The following is an 18,510-nucleotide window of genomic DNA, read 5'->3' as shown; positions in this document are numbered from 1 at the left end:
TGAAGGAGGTATAGATCAATTAATTAAAATAAGGCAAAGTAAATTCTTCTTTCCTATTTAGGGCTTTAATTTTTGTAACATTTTTATCAGCTTCTCTATCATCATTCTCATCAAAATTAATTCACTCACGTTTTTTTTTCTAAAATAGTGTTTAATGGCTTCAATTTCAATAATACCAATCAGTCTTCTTAATCATTTGCTAAGAATGATCCAGAATATTACTGAGTATTCTATATATGGTATTATAGATATTGGGGGAGATGTATAAAAATCAGTGAGGTATGTACTGATGGTTCTTCATAAATATTTCAACTAAATATTAAAATTGTGCTATATCATTGCTTACCTGACATAAACAAAATAAATCCCCAAATCAAGACAATATGTTTTCCTAAGCTAGTATTTTAACCATCAACATTTTCAGTGTGTCAACTACTTTTTTTGTTTTACTTTTTGAGAGATGTAAATTGTTTTTCCTTTTTAAGAGATAGGGCTGTATTTAATATTTTGGGGGTTCTTACCATTATTAAAGTTCAAATAAAATAAGGGCCATAAATATTTCAAAATAAATGCACTACATAATTGTTAAACATACAGAATCCTGCTGTTAAACTCAAGTTACTTCTAGAGCTTTTGATTGATTCTCTAATCTAGAAAAAATTGTGGTGATTCAGTGTTTCATTTTCTTTGTTTTTCTGATAAATTATTTTCATTTGCTCTAGCTGAACCCTACAACAGCACCTAATTTATCAGCTGTGCTAGACCACAAAACATCACTAGTTGGTAGCCAGGAGAAGTGCTATTTTGCTCTGGTAACATTGGCTATCTCTTATTTGTGTCTTAAATTTGTCAAAAATGACAGAGAACAAATAAGAATGCAAAGAGATACCTAAAGGAAAAAAGGTTCAAATTTTTTTACACATGATGTTAAAAACTATTTTAAAAAGAAAATGTTTAACAACCCAAAAAAGTTTGTTTTCTTCCCAGAAAAATAACATGTGAGGCTTGCTTTTCATAATAACACTATCATAATATATTATAAACTTTAATGAACAGAGAGTAATGAAAAGGGAGTTCAAATGCATAATAAAAATATTTTATAATGAGGATAGGGCTATAACTTGTAACAGCGGACCATCTTTTCTTTTTACAAAATCTGACATACTCATCTTTTTACAAAGCACAGATGATAAAATGTCTGTCCATTATACATGTTTTAAACCAATTAAAAATACTTTTTTTAATGACATTCCTTTAAAATGGTGTCAAAGGGGATGAAATTCCCCAACAAAAACAAAAATCACTTCTTCCATGTTCTAAGCATACTGAACAGCTTGCATTATGCCACTGCCATGCTTTGCAGCATCTCTGAGGTTGGAGGGGAGCTGCAGAATATGCTGTCACCCCTATTCCAACCGTTCACATTCCAAAGAACAATGAGAGACATTTCAGGAATACCTATGATTCCCCTGAACAATTGGTGTGATTTTATTGTAGCATACTACATCTTATATACAATTGTATTTTCCTTTTCTTTTGGAAGTTATAAAGCACACAGAAGAATTTCTGATCTAACAATAACAACTTTATGCTTCCCACATAGCACAGGGAGATCAGCTTGGTGTTTTGTGTTCACCTAAAGGGGTGGGATAGGGAGGGTGGGAGGGAGATGCAAGAAGGAGGAGATATGGGGACATATGTGTATGTATAGTTGATTCACATTGTTACACAGCAGAAACTATCACAACTCTGTAAAGCAATTATACTCCATAAAGATGTTAAAAAAAAAAACTATGAAATACAATGAAATATTTAGCACTAAAAAGAAATGAGCTATCAAGCCATGAACTGCACCTTAAATCCATATTGCCAAGTGAAAGAAACCAATCTGACAAGTTTACATACTTATGATTCCAACTCTATGACATTCTGGAAAAGGCAAAACTGAAAATAGTGAAATGATCAGTAGTTTTCAGGGGTTTTAGAGGTAGGAGGGATGTATAGGGGATTATCAGGGAGGTAAAAATATTCTGCTTGATGCTCTCATAATGGATACAAGTCACATTTTTTCTAAACTCATAGAGTATACAATATCAGAATCCTAATGTAAACTATGGACTTTAGTTAATAATAATGTATCAGTATTAACACTGACTCATCTGTTGTAACAATGTACCACACTAATGCAAGATGTTAATAAGAGGGGGAACCTGCTGGAGTGCTAGGGGATATATGGGAACTCTATGTATTTTCTGCTTATTTTTCTGTAAATCTAGGACTGCTCTAAAAATAAAGTCTATTAATTAAAAAGAAAAACTTGTATGATGAATGGTCTAGAAGGTTGATGCAACAAGAAAATTAATCTTCCCATTGGGGAAAAAAAAAACAACAACTAAACCAAAGTCCATCAGCAGTAGAATCAATAAATAAATTATGGTATAATCACCCTATGGAATACTATACACCAATGAAAATTAAAGCTTCATGCAAAATATGTATGAGTCTCAACATACAGCTGAAGGAAAGAAGCAAGATACACCGAAACAAAAACATACTGTATAACTCATTTACTATCATTCAAAAACAAGCAAAAATAACCCATGGTTATAAGTCAGGAAAGCTATTTCCTTTGGAGAGGAAAAAGTGAGTAGAAATTAAAAATGGGATGTGATGGAAAAGGGTAGAGATGGAGAGATACTGGAAACATTTTGGTTTTAGACTTGTGTGGTGATTACATGTGTGTCACTCTGATAATTCATCCAGCTGTATACTTAAAGTTATATAGTTTTCTCCATGTATTTATTTTGATTAAGATATTTATAGTAAAAAAAAAAGTAAATTACATGTTTGTCTCAAGGAATATGGCAGACTAAATATCTGGAGAAAATTTTATAACACAGTACATTTAAAAATTATGCATAAATAACAACATCATCAACAAAAAAAACCTTTTAAAATTTATGACTGAAGCGCCAGGGAAATTAAGGGAAAGCTTTAAATGCTGGAGCCAAAGAGGCAGAGCTGATCTAGAGACCTGAGTGAGTTCTGAAGCCAGTATTTGCCCTGGGGTATCTGCCTATCTGAAAGGGCCTACAGCTTGGTTTGTTTACTTTTTATTTTGAACTATTTTTAGATTTATATAAAACTGGCAAAAATAATACAGAGAATTCCCATTATATACTTTACTCCTAGTTAACATCTTACATAATCACAGCATAATTATCAAAACCAGGAAATTAATGCTAGTACAATACTATTAACTAAACTACCACAGACCTTATTCAAATTTTACCAATTTTTCCACAAATGTCCTCTTTCTGTTTCAGGAGAATACCATATTATATTTAGTTGTTATTTATCACAGTCTCATCCAAAACTGTGACAGTCTTTCTTTTTCTTTCATGACCTTGGCACTTTTGAAAAACACTGGTCAGTTACTTTGTAAAATGTCCCTCATTGAGTTCATAAGGTTCACATTTCCAAAGACAGAAAAGAGAAGCCCTGAACTCTACAAAAAACACCCAACAGGCTAATTAGAAAACAAACTGCCTGGCAGAGGGAAAGACTAGGGACACTTGCTGCTCGCTGTCTTGGCTTCTGGGTGATAATGTGATCTGTTTGAAATACTGTGATCATCAACATTCACCCTACACACTGCAATCCTGAAAATATCATATATCAAAACTTATGGAACTGCAGTGAATGAGATTCTTAGAGGAAAATTATAGCAGAAAACACTTATGATCAAAGAGAAGCAATGCTAAAAACAGAGCCAAACTTAACAAATAATAAGGTTGAGAATGTAGATGGAAGAAAATAAGAGCAAAAAAATTAATAAAATAGAAAACAGATACGAGATCAGATTTTTTAAAAAGTCAGTTTTTGTTAGTCTTAAAAGACTAATAAAATTATGAGACTTCTGACTAGATTAAATGATTATAGCTAGATGATAAAGAAAAGGCAAAAATTTATTTAAAATTCTAATATTACAAGGAATATAATTACAGAAAAGACTAAAAGAGAATATGAGATTATTTTGAATAGCTTTATACCATAAAAAGTAAATTTGGCCAATTGAGAAATTTCTAGGAATATATAAATTAATAAAACAGTCTCAAGAAGAAACAGAAAAACTAAACTGGGCTAGAGTTGTTTAAAAAAATTAAGTGAGGGCTTCCCTGGTGGCGCAGTGGTTGAGAGTCCGCCTGCCGATGCAGGGGACACGGGTTCGTGCCCCGGTCTGGGAAGATCCCACATGCCGTGGAGCGGCTGGGCCCGTGAGCCATGGCCGCTGAGACTGCGCGTCTGGAGCCTGTGTTCCGCAACGGGAGAGGCCACAACAGTGAGAGGCCCGCGTACCGCAAAATAAATAAATAAATAAAAAAATTAAGTGAGAAGTTAAAAACATTATCTCAAAGTAAATCTCAGACACCAGCAGTTAATATAAAAGTGCTCCTCACATTCCTTGAACAGAAATTCAAATCTAGTACTAACCATTTCAGAGACTAGAAAAGGAGGCAAAATTCCTCAAATCAAGCAATAGAGGCTAGTAAAAACATTATATGAAATATCAGGGGACATTCAAAGCTCAGACTTACTCCTGAACATAGATGCAAATAAATAAACAAATATCAAACAACCTTTCAAAAAAGACATACATGATGACTCTGAATGTATGGTTCAATAATAGAAAATACAGTTCATCACATAAGCAGATTAGAGAGAAAAATAATATAATTATTTCAATACTGGGTGAAAATATGGTCAAGGAAGTTCACCAATACATTCTTGACAAACTACCCTAAGGAAATTTAGCAAAGATATGTGAGATTGTTATAACAGCTTTTGATAAATTATGCCTCCCTGTAATCATACCTGTTTGCAAAGTAACATTCCACTCCTCTGATATCAAGAGAAATCTATTTCTCCACCCCTTGGAAGCTGGGTTGATCTTATGACTTGTTTGACTAATAGAATGTGGCAAAACGGATGTGCAATTTTCAAAGCCTAGACTTTAAGCGAACTTGCAGTTTCTGCTCTGGCCTTGGAATCCTGAAACACCATGCTAGTCTCTGGTAGTTGAAAGACCATGTAGTTGAAAACCAAGTCACCCCAGCCAATAGCCAGTGCCATCTGCAAACATGAGTAAGACCATCTTGAACCTGCCAGCCAACTCTCCAAATGAAGGCATCCCCATGCGGGAACCCAGCTGAAACCAACCCACAGAATCATAGGAAAATCATAAAACATTATTGTTTCAAGTTACTAAGTTTTGGGATGGTTTGCTATGCAACAAAGACTAACTGAAGCACTGGGAATAGTGGAAATCTTTAACCTGTGTTAGGGATTGCATGTTTGTGTACCCCGCACCACCCCTACCCCGCAAATCCTGTGTTGAAGCTCTAACCTCCCAGCATGGCTGTATTTGGAGATGGGACTTCTAAGGAAGTAATTAAGATTAAATGAGGTCATGGGGGTGGGGCCCTGATCTGATAGGATTTGTGTCCTTATAAGAAGAGACAAGGGAGATCTGTTTTCTTCTCCCCCTCTTTCTGCAAACACTCACAGAGAAAAAGCCATATGAGATCATAGTGAGAAGACAGTCATTTACAAGCCAGAAATATAGCCCTCACCACAACCCGACCATACTGGCACTTTGATCTCAGACTTCCAACCTTCAAGACTGTGAGAAAATGCATTAGTGTTATTAAGCCATCCAATCTGTGGTATTTTATTATGGGAACCCAAGCAGACCAATACAAACTTATAAATGGTATCTACAAAACATAGTAAATATTACAATCAATAATAAAGTGTTAGAAAATATTCCCTTCAAAATCAGAGCAAGATAAGACTATCACCACACTAACTCAACACTGCACACAAAGATCTAATTATCCCAACACACAATAAAAGGCAATTAAATGTATATGGATTGGAAAGGAAAAAAGCTAAATCACCTTTTTCTCATGTAACAATTTACAGAAAGAGAATTTATAATACTTTTCATATAACATATTATATTTATTCACTATACATTTTTCTATTTGTATTTGAAATATACAAATTCATTAAACAATATATATTTTTTTAACTTCAACTCAAGTATTATTTCCTTTTTCAATAGCTATTTGGGAGCTGGTAAAAGTTTACTTAGTCCATATTCTCTCTTCACCCACCCGCTAACATGTGCATGTTCCTTCTGGGTGCTTGGCCAGGTATAATATGTTTTACTGTGTTACCAAACATATCAAGATGTAAAAAGCTACATTAAATCTTCCCACATACTGTAAAAACGAAACAGTACACTAACCTGTTGAAGTGAGATACAGGAGAATATCCAGAGGTTTATCTTTCTAATGTTAATATATGCAAGATAAAGGGGGGAAAACCCTTTCTTGATGTCTCCTGTGTCTTCGATAAAAATATTTATGCCAGTCACATGCAAGGCCAAACTGTAATTTATGTTGGTGATTGGAGAGATAAGATTTCACTCAAGATCAAAAGTGAAAATGTGCAGGCACTGTACCATGTTAAGAATTCACATCATCATTTTTTTCTAGGCAGTATGATATTAAAAGCCTGAAAATAAATCTCAGGAGAACTCCTAGTTTGTACAATTTTAACAAGCATATTAAGAATGAATTTCTCATCAAATGATGTTTAAATTTTACTAAGACCAGTGAATATACCAGTTTTCAAATACTGAGGTATATATTATTTGGAGCGATAGGCTGAACACTTCATTATAAAATCATATATATTGATGTTTTATATATAACTCTGGGTAATACTAAATAACTCAAACCGGGAATTAATCATTAAATTATATGAAATGTTTGGATTCATCTCTGCCTTGAAGAGGTACTATCATGATGTTTTGTTGAATCATAATTTTTTGTATAATTAGTGGTTCTAATAATACCACTTCCTGAGAGTAAAATTATACTTTGTTATTTATTAGACACACACAGAATACACATTATATTATATATATACCCATACATACAGATACATAAGACCTCATGTCTCCTAACACTTTCATATATTTATTTTTAAAAATTTATTAAATAACACATTTAAAAACAGTTTGGCAGTTAATTAAAAATTAAACCTGTACCTGTCATATGATCCAGCCATTCACTCCTAAGTATTTGTCCAAGAAATATAAAAGCATGTGCTCATACAAAAACATAAAATGTTCAAATGTTCATAGTAACTTAATCTTTGTAGCCTCAAATTGGAAACAATATGGATGTCTTTCAATGAGTGAATGAATAAGCACATTGTACTACATCCATACAATGGACTACTAATCAGCAAAAAAACAAAAAAAAACCCAGGCTCCTGATAAGATCACACAGGTGAATCTTTATAAAAAAATGTTTTGGAGTATAGTTGCTTTACAATGTTGTGTTAGTTTCTGCTGTATAGCAAAGTGAATCAGCTATACGTATACAAATATACCCTCTTTTCTGGATTTGCTTCCCATTTAGGTCACCGCAGAGCATTGAGTAGAGTTCCCTGTGCTTTACAGAATGTTCTCATTGGTTATCTATTTTATACATAGTATCAATAGTGTATATATGTCAATCCCCATCTCCAAATTCATCCCACCCCGCTTCCCCCTTGGCTTCCGTACATTTGTTCTCTACTTCTGTGTCTCTATCTCTGCTTTGCAAATAAGACTATCTATACCACTTTTTTAGATTCTACATATATGTGTTAATATACAATATTTTTCTCTTTCTGATATAACAATAATGTTGAATGAGAAAGAAGCCAGACAGAAAAGCTCACTTAATTGTATAACCCTTTTACATAAAACTCTAGAAAATGCAAAATAATGTACACTGACAAAAAAGAAATCAGAGTTGCCTGGGATAGGGGAGGGGAGAGAGGAGGAAGGGACTATGAAGTGCTAGGGAAAACTTTTGGGGGTGATGGAGATGTTTACTATCTTGATGTGGTGATGTTCTCACAGGTGTATCATATGTCAAACCATACACTCTAAATATGTGCAGTTAGGACTTCCCTGGTGGTGCAGTGGTTAAGAATCCGCCTGCCAATTCAGGGGACACAGGTTCGATCCTTGGTCCGGGAAGATCCCACATGCCGTGGAGCAACTAAGCAACTAAGATCCCACTTGCTGCAGAGCAAGTGCACCACAACTACTGAGCCTGCACTCTAGAACCTGCGAGCCACAACTACTGAGCCTGTGCACCACAACTACTGACACCCGCACGCCTAGAGCCCATGCTCAACAAGAGAAGTCACTGCAATGAGAAGTCCGCACACTGCAATGAAGAGTAGCCCCCACTCGCCCCAACTAGAGGAAAGCCCACGCGCAGCAACGAAGACCCAACACAGCCAAAAATAAATAAATAAATTTATAACAATAAAAAAATAAAAATATGTGCAGTTTATTCAATTAACCACCATGATAATTATTAAAACAATGCTTTGTAGTTCACAGAAACACCAGGAAAGTGGAAAAGTGGGTGTTAGGGCCAGTAAAAACACTGGTTATTGTGGTCAGAATAAGTAAAGAAAAGCTGATTTTCCTGGTAAACATAGAGGCTGTGACTTTTCTCACTCTCATCACTGGCCTTGGCTCTGGATGCTACCCAGGAACTAGAACTTGCCTCGAGTGCCGCTGCCTCCCAAGAGAGGGAAGGAATCCACATCCTTGATTCACTAGATCTCTGTTCATAGGCTGGTGCTGGTGCCTGTCATGCCTGTGCTCTAACTGTGAAGGGGTTCAGAAAGTAAGTATCTGTTTTTTCCAACATCTACCATGGAGTGGCCTGCTACTTCCCTCCAGGAATTTTTTGGAGGTAAGTACAAAAGCTGTCTACATTTTTTGGGTGACAAGGTCAAGAAGATATATAAATATCCATCACATTTATTTTAATTCTGTAAAATTAATTTTACTGTGAACATTTTCAAAGATATATAAAAGTTGATTTTCTTAAGAACATTTTTAAAGATACACAAAGATACCCATCCAGATTCAACTATGGTCAAGATTTTCCTGAACTTGCTTCCATCATCTCTAATTTATTTTCTTTTATTTTGTTATTATTCCTTAAGTGTTTTAAAACAAATCCCAGATCATGTTATTTAATTCTTATGTACTTAGTACGTATCCCAAAAAGAAATGGACATAACTACAATACTATTATTTCACCTAACAACATTAATAAAAATTCATTGGTGTTATATAATACACAGTCCATATTTAAATTTCCCTGATTGGTCTCAAAATTTGTTTAAACTGGATTGTTTGAATCAGTATCCACAGAAAGGGTATGCAGTTGTTATTTTAAGTCTCTTTAATGTAGAGCAGTTTCTCTGCCCTTCCTCTTTGCATGCCATTAATCTGTTGAAAAAACTGAGTCCATTATCTTGTAGAGCGTCCCACATTCTGGATCGAGTGGTGTAGTTTAATTTGTTCCTTTACCCCCTCTGTTTCCTATTACTGGAAATGATTTCTAAAGGCTTGATTAGGTTCAGGTTCACTTTGCTGAAAGAATACTTTTGGAAAGTGTACTTCATATTGCCTCACATCAGGAGGCACACAGTGTCTGAACACTTTCTCTTTGTGATACAAAGATTGATTACTGGGTACAAGTGGTAACACGTGATCCCTCTCTTGCAAACTTCCCCATCAATCTTCCATCTAATGGTTTCCACCTTTGATAATAATTTTCTGGATCAATTATCAAGGTTTGTAAAATGGTGATTTTTCAAATTCTTCATTCCTTTTATATTTATTATCTAGAATTATTCAATAAAGAAAAGCTTTCTTTCATCAACTTTTCTTTCATTACCATGAAATATAATTCACAAAGGAAAGATAATGTTTAATTCTTTCCCTTTAATTGCCAGTTTTTCAAACTAAGAGATATTTTTGTTTTTTAACTAAATGATCAATTATAGAAGTAAAAAATCAAGTTTACAATATTAGTGAACTTAGTATTCCCTTTCATTCAAAAGTAATAAATATAAAATCATTTTTGTATATGCTACAAAATTAAGCAGACTGATAAAGTCTTCCAATCCCCTTGCTTTTGTCTTAAATGGTCATACAACTCAAAATGTGACAGGTATTCAAATTCAGATTTGCTTACAGTTAGAAGCCAGAAGGTTATACACGGTGTATAAAAGTACATCTATATTACCTCTTTTTGCTGATGGTGCCATTGGCAAAGTTGTAAATAATAAATGTGTTCCTGAAATGTGAGTTAATATATTCAGATAGAAGGATATCTGAGAGAAAAGAGGATCTTAAGCTTCCTGATTTCAAAAAATGAATTTACCAGGAACTTGTGACTTCTCTAATAACTGATGCAAAACCATTTGAGTCAGGATAACTGCAGCTGTTGAGTCTGAGTAACCACAGCTGCTGAGTTCATAAAAACCATTCAATGCAATGTTGCTAAAATTATTACGCTAACAATTAATCCTCAAATCTTTGGCAATAAAAAAGCCATCACTACATTTTAAGAATAAATATAACACATTTTAAGAATTTTGCTATGAAATTGCTATTGAGTCTATGAAAAAAATAAAGTTCTAGAACTTCAAAGAATGGTTTTTAGGAAAAAATAAGTGAATATGTAGCTTTTATAGAAAAATAAATGTTACTCTTATACAATTTCTTGTTTACAGAAAAATTAAAGCTGATAAGGAATATGATCAATAACAACTACTCCCACAAACCTGCTACCATTTTTGAGCAATACATTAGCCTACTGCAATTGTTTTCTAACTTGCCTCTCTGCTTCAAGTCTTTGTCCCATTGTCAATTCTCTATAAGCCATATGCCCCCAGACTGATTTAGTAATTACCAGCTCACTGACGAGGCTCAGCGTTATCTAGTGAACCTCTACCCCTCCTACCTCCTGGCCTCATATCCCACCGTTCTGCCTCTCCTTCACTGTGTTTCAATCACATCTCTCATTGTTGTCCCTCCAATTGAAAAAAGAAGGAATGACCCATAAAGATATGAAAGGATGGTCAACCTACCTAGTAATCAAAAGTACAAATTAATACCACAATGAGATATTATTTTAATCCACTAGGTTGGTAATTATGAAGACATCCCAAAATACCAAGTACTGGTGAGAATAAAAGGATGTAGATATTACATACTTCTGGTGAGAGAGTAAATTAGTACAGTCACCGAAAACAGTTTGACACAATTCTATTCCTAGGTATATACCCTAGAGAAACTCTTGCACAGGCATTCCGGGAGACAAGCACACAAATGTTTACAGTAACAATATTTGTAATAGCCAAAAAACCCCAAATTGTGTTATATTTACATGATGAAATACTATACAGCAATAAGAATTAGTGAAACTACAGCTAAACCAGCAACACGAATAAATCTTAGAAAAATAATGTGGAATGAAATAAGTCCTAGAACAGCACACGCAATACACTGAAGTTCAAAAAATGAAACAATGTATTTTTAGGCATGGCTGTGTATGTGTGTGTAAGTACATGTATGTAACACAACTGTTAAAAAGTATAAAACTACAAAAAAGTTATAAACAAAACAGTCTGCTCCTTTAGCAGAAAGGCAGGGGCATAGGATAGAAGAGAATCATTTAAGTTGATACAAGTTTCTGGTAACATCCTAGTTCTTGGGTTGTTATTGGCTCACAGGTTTCATTATATCATCATGCTCTTAATGTTTTATATATATATATATACATGTATATATATATAATGTTACATATATGGTCTTTTATAGGTATCAAAGATTGCATTTTGAAAAGTAGTAAAAAATTCAAAATTAGAGAAATGTACAAGTCCTATAGAATCATAAGTCCTATAGTACATTAAGTCTTAAGAAGAAAAGCAGGTTAAGGGGAATAAGTAATACTAAGTGTTGAGGGAAGTTGCTATTTTATATAAGTGGTCAAGGAAGGCATGTTTGATAAGTTAATATTTAGAGATCTGAAGGTAGTTAAAAGGTAAGGCATGCAGATATCTAGGGGATGAATACTCCAGGCAAAGTAAACAGAAAATGCGAAGGCTCTTAGGCAGAAGCTCAAGACAAGTGTGGCAAGTATGGCTTCCCCAGAGTAAGCAAGGAACAGAGGACCTGAAGACAAGAGGATTAGAAGACAAAAAGACAAGAAAAGAGGATTAGAAAACAAGGCAAAGAGGGAGTAGAAGGCCTGAGCATGTAGGTGCTGGGAGACCTTTGCAATGAATGTTTTAACTCTGAGTTAGGTGGGAAGTGACTGTAGGAAAATAACTATTGCTATTACCATCTATAGAATATGAAAATGTCCATCTTTTTGTTAGATCTTATTTCCTGGATAGAGTTGGGCTGACCTAAAATAAGGAAGTCTTTTTCCAGAAGCCAACCCTTATTTGACCATACCTAAAATCTCCATAGAAAGATTTAAGTGTATGTGTAATGTGGATTCAAATGACTTTTAAGACGTTTGTTTCTGAATCATGCAGGGTATTGACTAGATGCACAAAAGTTAGAATTATTTGCATCAAAGTTTCATATAATTATCTCAGATTGCTCTAGAGATTCATTGATTTCTCAAGAAATTGAGGGAGTGGTTTTGCTGAAGACTATTTTAAGAATTGCACTTTACCATTTCCCTGAGTTTATTAATTCCATAAATCACAGGTTGAAATTGTTGAAGTGGAAGTCTTAAATATCAGATTCAATAATGACTTTTTTTCCCCCATATAGCCATGGAATCAAATCACAAACTCAGAGCAAAGAAAATACTTTTTTTTTGGTTTTAAATGGAAGAACAAAACTGGCAATTAGCAAATGTAGGAGTTCCTAGGTTTAAGATAGTAATTTGAGGGAAAAAAAAAATTCCTAAAGAACTGAATTCTTGGAAGCAGAACTCTCCCCTATGGGGGGAATTTCATAAATCAAGAAACCTAAATTATAGTTATGGGCATACTGCTTACCAGTGTATGACAGCAGGAACTCAGTACCTCTCTAAATAAAGTTTTGAATAGATTATTTCTAAAGTCTTTTCTACTAGTGTAATTCCTTAGCAGCTGTTTTTTTTTAATTTTTATTTTTAATTCTGAGCTTATAGTCAAGTGAGAAATGTGACATTGTTTTGACCAGTTTATAAAAAAGAATCTGATATGCAGGTTTTATGTCATTTAGAATACCAAAATGATCATAAAATTACTTAACAAGTAAGATCCGAATGAAACTTTCTCAATCTGATAAAGGATATCTATGAAAAACCCTCAACTAACATCATATCTAATGGTCAGAATGCTTTTCCTCTAAGATATGGACAAGGCAAAGTCTATTCTTCCTATTCAGTATTTACTGGAGAACCTTGTCACACTTAAAAGGCAAGAAAAATAAATTACATACAGATTGGAAAGGAGGAAGTAAAACTATCCTTATTTGTAGACAAGATAATTGTTTTCATAGAAAAACTCAGGAAGCTACAAAAAAGGTTATTAAAATGAGTAATTTAATTTAGAAAGGTTACAGAATAACAATATCATTTAAAATCACATCAGAAAAGATAAGTAAATTTAAAAAATCACAGAAATATATTCTAAAAGACCTAAACATTGATTCTCTATGCATAGTTCAGTAAACCCAATATTGATAATATTTCAATTCTCCCCCAATTGATCTCTAGTTTCAATGTAATCCCAATCAAAATTCCAGTAAGATTTTTTCATGTATGGAAATTGACAAACTGATTCTAAAATTTATATGGAAGGTCCTAAAATAGCCAAAATATACTGAAAAAGAAGAAAAAACGTAAAGAACTTTAAGATTATCTGATTTAAAGACTCACTAGAAAATCACAATAATCAAGACATGTTGTTTTAACATACCAGTAGACATACAGATCAATTGAACAGACCACAGTATATGTGGTCAACTAATTTTTTACAAAGGAGACAAAGTAATTCAATGGGGGAAACAATAAAGAACACTTACAACTCAATAGTAAGACAACCAATAACTGAATTTTTTTAAATGTGCAAAAGATTTGATCAGACACTTCACGAAAAGATATACAAATGACCAATAAGCATATTAAAAGTTGCTCAATATTACCAATCAGAAAAATATAAATTAAAACCATAATGAAATATCATTTTACATTCATTAGAATGGCTAATATTAATAATAAAGATGGGCAATACTAATATTTTGGGGGATGAAATTTTAATAAATCTCAGTAGCAGGATAATTCACATGAACACTAAAATTGTCTAAATATAAAATTAAAGCTAGTGATCTAAAAAGACAAAAAAAATCTTTAACATCCATTAAGTACTAGACAAAAACTAGATGTCACCACCAACTAGAAAACAATTAGATACTGAAGAAAGAAAGTAGGGATAAGACATTTCACTACAAATTCATGCCATCCATTCTCATTGAGCATTATCTGATGCTGAGCATTATGGTAGGTCTGATGAAGAGTGGAAAAGTGTGGGAAAATGTGATAGGATAAAGCTTCATCAGACCTGCCATAAAAACACTCAAGATTAACAGCTTCTTTGGGCCTTCATTTCCTTATGAAGGCTCCCATGGCATGTAAAACAAATAAATTTGTATGCTTTTCTCTTGTTAACTGTATTTTCTCATAAAGCCCCAGCTGAGAATCTAGAAGAGAAAAGAAAAGATTTTTTTCCTCCCCTACAGTATGATACATTCAATTGATTCTATACAACACATTACCTGAACTCTGGATAAAAATATTCTTTTCTCGAAGGTCATAAAATATGCTAATACCCAATTTTAATCCTCAATTGAGAATTTTTATTATTTCAATTTATCTCCACACTAACTTATTATTTATAACTTGTTAAAAAAATAGTGGTTGCCCTATGGTTTATACCCTACACCTTTAATTAATCAGTCAGCCTTCAAATATTATTATAATGTGCCACATGTTCTATAAGGACCTTAAACTGTATACTCCAAATTCCTTCCTCCTAATTTTTGTGCTATTGTTGTTCATTTTATTTTTACATACACTATAAATACACAAGAGATTGCAGCTATTTTTTGCTTTAGGCAGTTAGTTATCTTTCAAAGAAATTAAAATAAAAATTTAGTTTAACTCACTTTATTTCATTTCCAGAGCTCTTCATTTGTTAGTGTAGATTCAATATTGTCTGGTAACACAGCTCTTATGCCTAAAAAACTTCTTTTAACAATCTTGTAGAGTAAATCTGCTGGCAATAAATTCTGGTTTTATTTGTCTAAGAAAGACTTTATTTCTTCATTTTTGAAAGATATTTTGCTAGGCATGGAATTCAGGGTTGAAATTTTTTTCATTCAGCACTTTAAAGTTACCATTCCATTTTCTTCCGAGTTGAATGGCTTCTGAGGAGAAGGCAGCTCTAATCCTTACTTTTTTCCTTTGTATGTAGTATGTCTTTTCTCCCCCTCTGGCTGCCTTCAGTGTTTTAGTCTTTTGTTTTCAACAGTTTAAATATTTTATGCCTAGGTGGGTTTGTTTTTTCTTGGTGTGAGTGGGATGGGGATTTATCCAGCATGGTGTTCTTTGAACTTCATGGATTTGTGGATCCCAAGTACATAATTGTTACACTGTTTGATATTGTTCCACAATATTGGATGCTTTGTTCTATTTTTTTTTTTTTTTCACTCTTTTCTTCTCCTCTGTTTCAGTCTGGGGAACTTCTATTGATTTATCTTCAGTTTCAGTGATTCTCTCCTTGGCTGTTTCAAGTCTACTGATTAGCTTGTCAAAGATATTCTTCATCTCTGTTACTATACACTTTATTTCTAGCACTGTTATTCATTTTTATAGTTTCTATATCACAGCTGAAATTAACCATCTGATCTTGCATATTGTTTACCTTTTCCACCAGAGTCTTTAACATAAAAATCGTAATTATTTTAAATTGCCTGTTAGCTCCAACATCTGTGTCATATCTAAGTCTAGTTCTATTATTTTGTCTCTCAAGAGACAAAACTTTTAAGAGAGTGTGTTATCTTTTCTTGCCCTTTCATATGCACTATAGTGTTTTGTTAAGAGCTGACCATCTTGTGTGAATGGTAGAGACTAAGGTAGTGTTAATGCTTGGAAATGGGCATTTCTTTCCTTCTGTTAGGCCTTTAGTGTGGGGTCTGTGTTAATTAAGTCAGGGTTTGGGCTGGATTCGAGGGTAGTTGTTGCTAGAGTTACCCTTAGTACATCACAGGTTTCAAATTCTTCTGCAGATACGTTTTATTTAGGTTGGGCCTGGTTTGGCAGTGGGTTTTTATCCATGTCTCCTCCACCCTCATGTTTAGGTCTTCTCTTTTTTCTGCACCTCAAAGGGTCTATCTCTTGTGGCTCCTAGCAGTAAGTAATAGTATAGTAATTACCATAAGTAATAAGTATAAGTAAACGTGCTACTTATTTTTTTCCAACATTTTATTTTGAAATTTTCAAATATACAGAAAACTTGAAAAAATTATACAGTGAAGACCCATATACTCAACACTTAGATTTTACAATTAACATTTTACCGTATTTGCTTGTTACTTATTACTCAGTGTTTGCTAGCCCACTCTGGTGTTCTAATTAAGAATCAGTTTTAGGTAGATGCTGTATCCCTGGGTCTTAGAGAAGTGGGCTTCTCAGGGTCCCTTCTCCTGCCCCAGCTGTAGTTCTGGGTCTGGCAAAGATTCCTGCCCCTTCCCACAGGTACAGTGGATTTCTTCTGTTTGCTGATATGTCTCAGAGATGATCTGTCTGCACTTGATTATAACCCTTCTAGCAGTGTAATCACTGCTACTTATTACTTGATGGTGGAGAAGAAGAGATGGCAGCATTCTTGTTGTTCTGATTAGGCTTCAGTCTTAGGTAGATACTGCACCCACGGGTCTCAAGATTGTGGCCTTCTCATTGCTTCTGCTCCTCCAAACTGTGTAATTCAGGCATAGATTCCTTCCCCTAACAGAGGAGTAGAGAGTTTTTTTTTTTTCTATTACTTTCTCCTAGCTGTATCAAGTTTTCTTCAGTACCCTAAGGGCAACAGTGGTTTTTATCCTTGTTGTTTTGTTTCTTTGTCTCTCCCCACAGATTAAGGCTTTTGCTCCATAAAGCAGATAGGGACAGAGTTTCATGCCTCTCCTCCTCCCAAACTGACATGATTCCCTTCCCTCAGGCCACCACCACAAAGGAAGTTTTCTAAGTACTCTCACCAGTTGGGGGTCCATGGGGAAAATGGCTTTAAGAGGGTGAGAACTCATCCTATATCTGTGATCTTCATTTTCTAGCAGCCTGAACTTGGCCTTGACCAATTCATTAGGCTTAATCCCTACCAGTGCCTGGCTGCATCTGCTCCAGGTGGACAAACGCTTGTGTCTTGTAACCACCTGCAGGCACCTGTCTCTCCTTAGATTTCAGTTAGTTGTTCCGCTAATTCATCTCTCTGATAGGTTCAAGAAAAGTCATGTACTTGGTTTGGCCTCTTCTGTTGTTGTAAGAGTAGAAACAATGCTCTTTTCATCTCTCTCTATCCCTGAGGTTAACTTATTATTTCCTTCTTTCACTCCAAGTATGGCCACAATCAAGAATAGATTTTTAATATTCCCATTTATCTAATCCAATGAAAAGAGCACCTTTTTGGTCTCAGCATCTGAATATTAATCCAGGGAAGAAATCTGAGTGACTTTGCTGGTGCACCTTCACCAAGGAGAAAAGAGTACTGTTTTCTGCTCAGTTTTGGTTCAAGTGGAGAAGGGATGTGAAAGAGATGAAGGAGAATGCCATTGTCATTAACAGTTCCATTAGAACCAAACAGAAAACTGAGACCTACTATTTCTTGAGTGCTATTTTAATTATTTCATATATCTGGGCAGACAAAAATCAATATATGTCCCCTACAGAAGATACTGCCTCATCTTGGTAAACAAGGACACAAACTAATGATAACAGTTTTGGACTTAACTGATTAAAGAACATGATTTTAAATATTAAACTTAATTATGTTTAGCTTTCATTTTCTCAAAAAACTTTTGTTTAACAAAACAAGCTGTAGGAACTGGAACTTTTTTTTTTTACTATAAAAAGTAAAATTTCTAACATTCATAAATCTGAAATTGTAAGAGAGGTATAATTTCTGCTTTAAAGATTTCTTTAGTGGAGCCTCATTTAGCTTAATTTTAAAGTGCTCTCATATACTCAAACTGGCTTAATTGCACAAATTTTGTGCAAACATTTAAAAATATCATCTTTGTTTTTTAAAAATTTATTTGTTTATTTTTGGCTGTGTTGGGTCTTCATTGCTGTGCGCGGGCTTTCTCTGGTTGCGGTGAGCAGTGGCTACTCTTCGTTGTGGTGTGTGGGCTTCTCACTGCAGTGGCTTCTCTTGTTGCGGAGCACAGGCTTTAGGCACACAGGCTCAGTAGTTGTGGCGTGTGGGCTTAGTTGCTCTGCGGCATGTGGATCTTCCCGGACAGGGGCTCGAACCCATGTCCCCTGCATTGGTAGGTGGATTCTTAACCAC

The 18,510-nt window shown here is 34.3% G+C and overlaps 1 protein-coding gene across 1 annotated transcript in view; it reads right to left on the bottom strand.

The window, feature by feature from the left end:
* DYNC2H1 (dynein cytoplasmic 2 heavy chain 1) overlaps nt 1-18,510 on the bottom strand; it is a 364,877-nt gene that overhangs the window by 84,370 nt on the left and 261,997 nt on the right. The window lies entirely within an intron of this gene.

The sequence above is a fragment of the Delphinapterus leucas genome, chromosome 7 (assembly GCF_059928025.1).
Source record: "Delphinapterus leucas isolate spDelLeu-1000000601 "Yukka" chromosome 7, BTC_Dleu_Yukka2, whole genome shotgun sequence".
Taxonomy (NCBI): Eukaryota; Metazoa; Chordata; class Mammalia; order Artiodactyla; family Monodontidae; genus Delphinapterus; species Delphinapterus leucas.
Note: the sequence above shows the minus strand (reverse complement) of the source record. Positions and strands in the feature narration are given on the sequence as shown.